Source organism: Juglans regia, chromosome 8 (assembly GCF_001411555.2).
Source record: "Juglans regia cultivar Chandler chromosome 8, Walnut 2.0, whole genome shotgun sequence".
Lineage (NCBI taxonomy): Eukaryota > Viridiplantae > Streptophyta > Magnoliopsida > Fagales > Juglandaceae > Juglans > Juglans regia.
The window spans coordinates 12,428,002-12,437,012 of record NC_049908.1 but is presented as its reverse complement, the minus strand read 5'-3'; positions in this window follow the sequence as shown (position 1 = coordinate 12,437,012).

Sequence of the window (9,011 nt, the reverse complement as noted above, 5' to 3'; positions counted from 1 at the left end):
GCTGCTCTGAAATCTTCCATTTGACCATAAGGTCTTCTAGCAGACCCATATTTTTCATTTTGTATGAGGATTTCATTGAAATCTCCAATGCACATCCAACCTATATTCTCTAGGGGCTTAATTGCACGCATTAGACTCCAACTTTCCACCCTCTTTGCAGTAACAAGATTCTCATAAAAGCCTGTGAGCAACCATTTTCTTCCACTTTCTGGCATGGTGACCATAGCAAAAATGTGTCATTGTGTGAATGAGTCCAATTCAACTTCCACATGAGATTTCCAAAGTAGAGCTAAACACACAATCCATCCTTTATTGTTAACTACAAAGTTGTAGTCAAAACCAATCTTATTCCTAATTAGTTCCACTTTCTCCTTACAAAATTTGGTTTCAATAAGGAAGACTACCTGTGGGGACTTAGTTATCACCAAGTAGTGAAGCTCTCGAACTGTCTGAAGGCCCTTAAGCCCTTGGCAGTCCCAACTTAAGTAAAGCATTACTGTTGGTGGAGGCTGCTATGCTTGCTTTAAACTCCTTTAAGAATTGAGCTTGGGTTTTGCATTCTCTACAAGAGGACTGTTCATCAGATCATCAGTACCCTCAGAGATTGATCTTTTCTTTAACTTTCATTTTGAAAGTTCTTTAAACAGCTTATGATCATCATTAAAGGATGCTAAAGGATGCGTCCCTAGCCCTCATCTTCCACTTTGTCACTTTAGCGGGTTGATTAATATGAGCTTCCTTATTTGAGGGGGACAGATTCGAGAGAGCGTATGAGGGGGACAGCTTCTAGACTATCATAATTATTGCTTAAGGGGCCCATTATGTACATAGGATCTTGAGCAGAAATCTCATGATCATATTCCATAGATGAGAGAATATTCTTCCCAGCCACAATATCATTTTTTAATAATCTTACTCGCGTAAAGTGAGGAATGACTTACTATATTGAGTTCATTGTTGGCTTTAAGAGTAAAGTCTTCCTTTTCTTTCTTAACATTCCTATCTTCACGAGATTCCTCTAAGGGAACCACCAAGACTTTTGCCATAGTTTCCTTGGATTGTGCCTCATCCCTTTCTAATTGACTACTCTTTCCTTTTTCATCATTTCTATTTCTTTTCTCTTCAGACTTCCACTGCCACATGGAGCTTGACTAGCTGAGTCCGATGTGCCACCATATTTTTTGGCACCCATGCCAGTGGAGAAAGTTGGAGAAGCATGTAGCCATTAACCATACTGATCTTGAGAATTTTGTTCCTCTGATAATGATGGCAAGCATTTTCTATTCTTATGTTTCATAGCCCCACACTTAAAACAAAAATTTGGTAGACTTTCATAGTTGAAACTGACCCACATCTTCTTGTCATCAAGATTTAAAAGCCTATCACAAGACAGAGGTTTAGAGATATCCAATTACACACGAATTCTCATGAAATTCCCCAACCAATACCCTCATTATCAACAATATCCACCATGAGGATATTACCAATGGCTAATCCAATGAGTTCCCCCATCTCCCTTGTCAAAGTTGCTGGTGGAAGATTATGTAGCTGGACCTGAAAAGGTTCAAACATGAATTGGATCTATTTGGAAGGTAAACTTCCGTCAAAATCCAATGAGTTCCCCCATCTCCCACTTCTTTGAATGTGACGCATCCAACGGAGTTCCAAACCTTTGCTAGACTTGATCTAAAAGCCTTTTTCTTCACTGCTTTCTTTGAGATGATCATGGCTAAGAGATAGTGCCTACCTCTGGATGCAATAATATTGATAACATCCTTTGTGACAAATATTACTTGACTTTCCTCTTCTGTATGAGTTAGGCCCTCCCACGTTTTTGTTAATTCCTTTATCATTCTTTCTGACCTTTTCAGACTAAAATCCAAGAGACAATAACTTTGATTGAGCAAAGCGACAAAACCTCACCCTTTTGAGAAGGAGAATACTTTCAATATATCCCAAGTCAATTGGAACCCTATTTAGTTAAGCCTCGGGTAGAGAGAAATGCAAACCTTTTGACCGTTCACGTTTCTACAGTTGCATTTGAATCTACCTATAGTGAGAGTGGGCTTATCATTAATTAGTGTAGGAGTGTACTAAAACAAGATATTGTTGAAGCACTATTGCGAGCAAGATAACGTTAGTTTTATTTTATTAAATAATTTATTGTAGTGCTTTTAATTCAATAATTTTATTTGACATGAAACTTTAATGATGCCATTTTGTTTAATAAAGACACAAGAAATGAAATAGGACGAGCTAATTTAAAGTATTATGGAGTTGGATATCAAGAAGAGTATGGAGGACACTCCACTTCCTTCTTCAAGTTCTATAAATGTTTAGATTTGTGTTTGTTATTCTTAGGATTGTAACATTGATATTATTACAATATGCTTATGTTTATTACTGTTAGATTGTAATATTGATATTTCTTAACATGCTTATATTTTTATTGTTGGATTGTAATTTTGGACCAATGCTTATATTTGTTATTGTTGAGTTTGTAATATTGGTTTTACTATAAGTTAAAATCTGAAAAATATTGATATTTTTTTGTTAGTAAGTAGTCTTTTTTTTTTAAGATATTGCAACTACTAATCAATATGGATCTTAAATTTTATGTGAAATTATATTAATCAGGCCTAATGGGTTATGCACGCCAATTCAACTAATTTACATGAAATGGGTTAAAATGAGTCGTGTCGTGTTAAAAAAATTCTAATTAATTATTAAACCGGTCAAAACTAATTGTATCGTGTCACCTGTTATTTAAATGGGTCATGTTAAGGTTTGTAGTTTTGGCCCATTTAACCAAACGGGTTGTTCGAGTTGACATAGTCGAATATCCATGACTTGACATAATCTATGAACACGAATTGCTACCCCTAGTTGTGAATGTAACAAACATTTTTAGGGGTTTAGAGAGAGAGTGTAGCTACCACTGCAAGTCGATGGTGAAGAATTTGGCTGAACCACATTGCTAATGGTGTGGGAAGCCAAGGGAGATTGATCTCAATGAAGTGGATGAAAATATGCTCTCATCAAGTTTAACCAAGAAACAAGATAAACTAGGATTCAATCACAAGAAACAATCATGTTTGATCATAATCTTCTGTGTGGGGAGGAGTTTGAGGAATTGAATCCTTCGAAAGAGATGTTACTCAATCATAAACCTTTCTAGTTACTTATCCATAGCATGCCTTTGTTAATAGGGAAGGCAACATGGAATTTATGAACATTGAAAAGAAATGACTTGCATGGAAAAGTTTCTGAAGATGTTGAACTGGTAGAATTGATTAACTGGGATACTAATTGGTGGAATATGGCTCGGTTAAGAAGATTCTTTTATGAACAAGATGTCTAGAAGATCATACGTAGATGAATTGAAAGGCCAGCATCACTGTTGTTCCTCTCTACTCTAAATGGTTTATGCTTCTCATGCTGCACTTCCCAACCTTACTCAATTTATTGGCGTTAAATTGGATATCAATAACAACCTCAATGGCTTTCACAAATGGTTCTTGTTTTGGAAAGCCATGAGATGATGAGCATCTTGGAAGGTTTTGAACTATGCCCTTATCAAACCATTATAGATGATCTTGGTAAAGAAATCATCAACCCAATCTATCTAGTAGGTTTGCCTCACACTCAATTTTATGAGTTTCCTACTGCAAGATACAATTTCAATGTCTTTCGTAAGGTAGAAAACCTTTTTCTAAGTGCCTACATCATGCTAAATCACTAGCAGACCAACTTGTTGCTATGGGCTAACCAGCTGATATGAGGACCTGATCTCCTTCATCATTAGTGGACTCAATGCTACAATCTTACCCTTTATCACGTCCTTCTCATTGGCGACAAGATACAACCTACTATCTTTCATTGAGTTCCAAAATAACTACTAAGTCATGAGATGCTTATGCATCAACAACCTGCTACTCTAGATCCGTCGAGTTTTTGCCTCTTTATGTAGAAGTAAAGAGACTCTTTAATCAAACAAATTCTACTTTTGGAATGGTCCTCATCAATTCAACAAAAAAGAGGGAATAATGCACTATACAAATTCTCACCTTAGAGTGGTCCTACCAAAATTCTAATGGAGCTCATTCCATGATCAAATCTTTAGCAACACTCCCAAAGTCCCATGCCGAATTTGTGGGAAATCCAATCATTAGGCATTAGATTGTTTCCACAGAATGGACTACTTCTACCAAGTTAGGCATCATCCATCTTATGTACTGGTTTCCAAAGTAATAAAGGATTTCATATTGCTTGTCATTCATGAGTCTGTTAATACGATCATCAACATGTCAACTTGGGAAGTAAAAAATTGGCATTTTATCCATCTTCTCGATTATCAAATTCACCCCTTGAACTCATCCCATTGAAATTCAAACCTCGCATATTCCTTCAATAAGTGGTTGTAAATACTGTATAATATTTGCGGACGGATTCTGGAAGGATAAGTAAAAAAAATATTGTCAAAGCATCAGAAAGAAGGCATCGAGCCCCAAGTCCTCGAACATAGGGCAAGGAAAAGGACCAAAAAGAGTCTCAAAGGCACATCCATCATTGTACAACCAAGGATATGTGTAACGCCCCTTCCCATTGGCTATGAGTGTCATGTGTTTTTTATAAAATTGACTCGATAAGAGATCTCATATTTAATAAAATAAGCATTTATTTCCTAAAATAATTTATTTAATAAAAACATGTCTCCAAATAAAATTAAAAGAAAGAACTGAATAAAATTTATGTTACAAAAAAATAATTTATTCAAAGAAGCCTGGAATTTAACCAACTGCTCTATCTAGTCCTAGTCTGTCTGTTTGTGTTCATCATCTTCAACTTGGTGGTTAAAAACATGAAATAAAGATAAAATAAGTCGAATACTCAATAAGAAACTCATCACAACGTAAATGTAATAAACGTAAGATTTTTCATAAAAAATTTTATGCTAAAAATTTAAAATCATGATCATTTATACATATGTTCATGTCATGCATGATTTATCTTAAATTATCTGATTTATCATACTTATCTTACTGGCAAACACACTTAATTATGTGTGCGAGGTTATGCACCGACCCCAGATCCTGTGGCCACAAGAGGAACTACTAATAATATTTTAGCATACTATGGTGAACCACGCTTAGGTTTATAGCTTGCATGTCCACCCATAAAATCACATTGTTACTATGCATTCAAATGACCATCTTATAAAACTTATATTATCTTACACTTAATCATAAGAATGCTTACGTAATCTTGATTATAAAAGGTTACGTGCCTTAATGCAATGTGAGATGCATAACATATATAATACGTACATAATTATAAAATGCTAAATTAAACGTGATGCAAAATTTAACATGTTCATGGACTATGATGAATGATATGCTTGCATAAATCGTGACATACGTGGTACGTAAAGGAGGCTATCAAGAATTGGTTTTAGTAATAATAATCTACCTATGTGTTAATATTAATTTATGATCAAGCTAGTTACCTCGCTGAACTGCTTCCCGAATCTTACATTGTAACTCATCACCTATACAAAGTACTAAATGTCACTAAACCTGTCTAGGAAAACATGTTCTAATATCCACTTAATAAAATTCATATTGTAGAAAAGTAATCAAATAAATATTCTGTTTAACACGAAAATTAATGAATGGGGATATCTTAATTAATTTAAAATATTAATAACATATTTTCACTTTCAAATTATTATTTACTAGAATACTCGGGCTATATTCAATTCTATTAAAATAAGTCGGGAAAATCTCAATTCTTAAAATAGGTTTACTTTCTTATACTTAACATAATTATTTAATCTTACAAGAAATCTAATAAATACTAATATCATTTAAATATTCTTAATATATTTTTTTATTTTAAATTTACAACTTTAATAGTATAGATATATCAAAATCTATTATAATAAACATTAAAGATTCATTTCATACAATAGATTTAAATTGTTTAAAATAAGAGATTAAATACTTATTATTTATTATTGAAATTTAATAGTAAAATTAATAATAAATAATATAGTTTAAATTCTTTAATTATTTTCTGTAAGAAAAATAAGAATTATGTAAAATAGAATTTATGGGCTAAACAAAAGTAAACCAAGCCCAACTTATTGTAAAAATAGGCCCACTTAAATGAGATCAACTTTAACGCATCACGTACACTAAGGCAGGTTTGGGAGCTAAGATGAGAATTTTATATTTTGTTTTAGTATTTAAAATATTATATTTTAGTATTATTATTGTTTTGAGATTTGAAAAAGTTAAATTGAGATTTGAAAAAGTTAAATTATTTATTATATTTTGTATAGGAATTTGAAAAATGTGTAATGATGAAACCAACCCAAAGGACTACACAGTAAGAGCATTAATAGTGGATTCAACAAATTTTGGTCAATATTTAATTAAGAAATGTATTTTTATAAATTTAGCTAGTCACTTTTCAATAACATCAAATAACAAGCTCAACAAATTTATCACTATTCTATTAAAATATTGATTTTGAACTTTTCATTTTTTTAATTCTAATTGTAATTTGAATATTTATTCATTTTAAAAAACTACACATTAATTTTCTAATGTTCATATTATTTCAACAGATAAAATTTTCTAATGGTCATTTTTTGACAACGGTCATAGTTTTTCAATTGATATATGGTTGTATTAAAGTTTTTTCTAACTCATATTTTTTTCGGACTGTTTAGCACCTAGCTAAAGCAGTACAAGTTGTTTTTTATCATATTTTTCTCATTTGTTTCTTTTGATAAGTTTTGAAAAGATTAAAAAAAAAAAGATCCTTCAGCAGACGTGACTTTTCAGCGTTAATGGCAAATTGTGGACTAATCTCCTCACGTAGGTAAAGGAATTTTAAGCAACTAAACACGCAAGAGAGAAGTGAGCGAGAAGAAGTGGGAAGATAACTTTTTAGTTTAAAAATAAAATTTAGCCAGTTCAAAATTTAGCTAGTTCCACGGGCTCAACAAATTTGGCCAATGATATAATGTGTGGCTAAAATTATTGTTTATTCTGTTGAATAAACAATAATTTTCAGAATAAACAATAATTTTAACCACACATTATATCACTGGCCAAATTTGTTGAGCTCGTGGAACTGTCTATCCTCGTGGGTAACCTGTGTTGAAAAGCAACTTTGACTTGAGAAAGAAAAGCTACACCGCAAGTTGGCAATTTTTGTAATTATACATTGAATGGCATGTACTAAAAAGGAACGGATCAACAAATAAACTCACCGTTTATTTTATTCAACACAGCACCATTTTCTTTTAAAAAGTGGATTTTACTCCTATAAAAATATATATATTAATAAAAAGTAATTTTTTTAATTTTTTTAAAATGAACTTTATTTTTTTACAAAGACTTGCATACTTATCTATTTATCTATTTTAGACTCGTACAAATAATTTCACTTTCTTTTAACACAACAGACGTGCGTGATGGAGGGAGAGGCCATGCGACATTCACAGTGAGAGAAAGGAGGTGCGACGGGGCTAGTGGCATGAGGAAGAGTGATGGCGGAGCTGTGGGGTGAGAGAGAGTGTTCGTTGTTGTTAGATAGAGAAAGGAACGAAGGAGGGAAGGAGAGATCTCCCGGCGGAGGCTTGCCGAGAGGATGTGAGATGGATCTGGATTGACGAGAAGCTTTCAGCGGCAATTGCTATGGAGGTTGGCTGGTTCACGGCAATCATGGACACATTGGGTTGTCGCTTCTATTAGTTTGTGCATGGTGCAGTGGCCTGATAGTGGGTGCATAGCGTGGCTAAAGCACTGGGTTTCACTGTTGTTATGAACCCAGGTATATGTAATTGATGGAAAAGGAATGGAATGCTGTAATGGTGATAATATGATGTAAGAACAGATGCTGGAATTGGAATAAACTAATTGCTTGTATTGCTACGGGATCTTCGAGGGTCCCTAACCTCCCAATAGTACGTTCATACAATGCTTTCAGATAAGACAAATTAGCAGCCCTCCTTCCATCCTTATAGTCATGGATGTCAGAGGATACAAGACAAATTATAACTGCTTTTATTCTCTTTTGCTCCAGACAAGCAGGTGTGTACGTAACAAATCAAATAAGAAAGCAACAACTCTTCTAAGCAAGATGACGATGTATCGCCCTCCCTTTCAAAACACAGCACTTAATTAATCCCTTTAACGCAACACTCCACTCCTTATGAAACAACACCGTAGCTCCCTGGTCACAACGACATCGTATCCATCTTCAACCCATCTACTTACTTGTAACACACGAACTCAACACTTCAGTTCCTTCTTCCTTAATGTTTTGCCGAACTGAACCCTTCTCTCCACTGACTGCTTAGACCATTTCATTCCACCATTATTTCCTTTCAATCTGAGCCTTTAACAATCCCCTCCACTTAAAGAACCTTGCCCACAAGGTGTGGGTAACGTTCTTGCAGTTTCCAGAGTAGCTCCCATGTACTATCTTCGGAACGAGCTCCTGTCCACTTGACCAGTACCTCCGTCACGGCACGGTCCCCAAGCCTCTTCAAGCGTCAATCCACCACCTTCTCTGGTTCTGGTGAAATTTCCCCTTCTTTATCCGTGGGTGGCAGTGTTGGAATGGGCTGAATCTGAGATCCAAGTTTCTTCTTTAGACAAGAAACGTGGAATACGGGGTGTATGAGGGATGATGCTGGAAGCTCTAAGCGGTAAGCGACGGTTCCATGCCTCTGGAGAATCTTAAATGGCCTGAAGAACCTCAGAGACAGTTTTAGATTCCAACATCTCACCACTGAGTTCTGTCGATATGGCTGCAAATGTAGGTACACCCACTCTCCAATCTCGAAACTTCTTTCTGTTCTCCTTTGATCTGCAAAAAATTTCATACGGTTTTGAGCCCACTCGAGATTTGCCTTTAACAGCTCCTTGATCTGTTCTCTTGTCTTCAGGAATTGGTCCACTACCTCTATAGCTGAAGTACCTGGTATATATGAC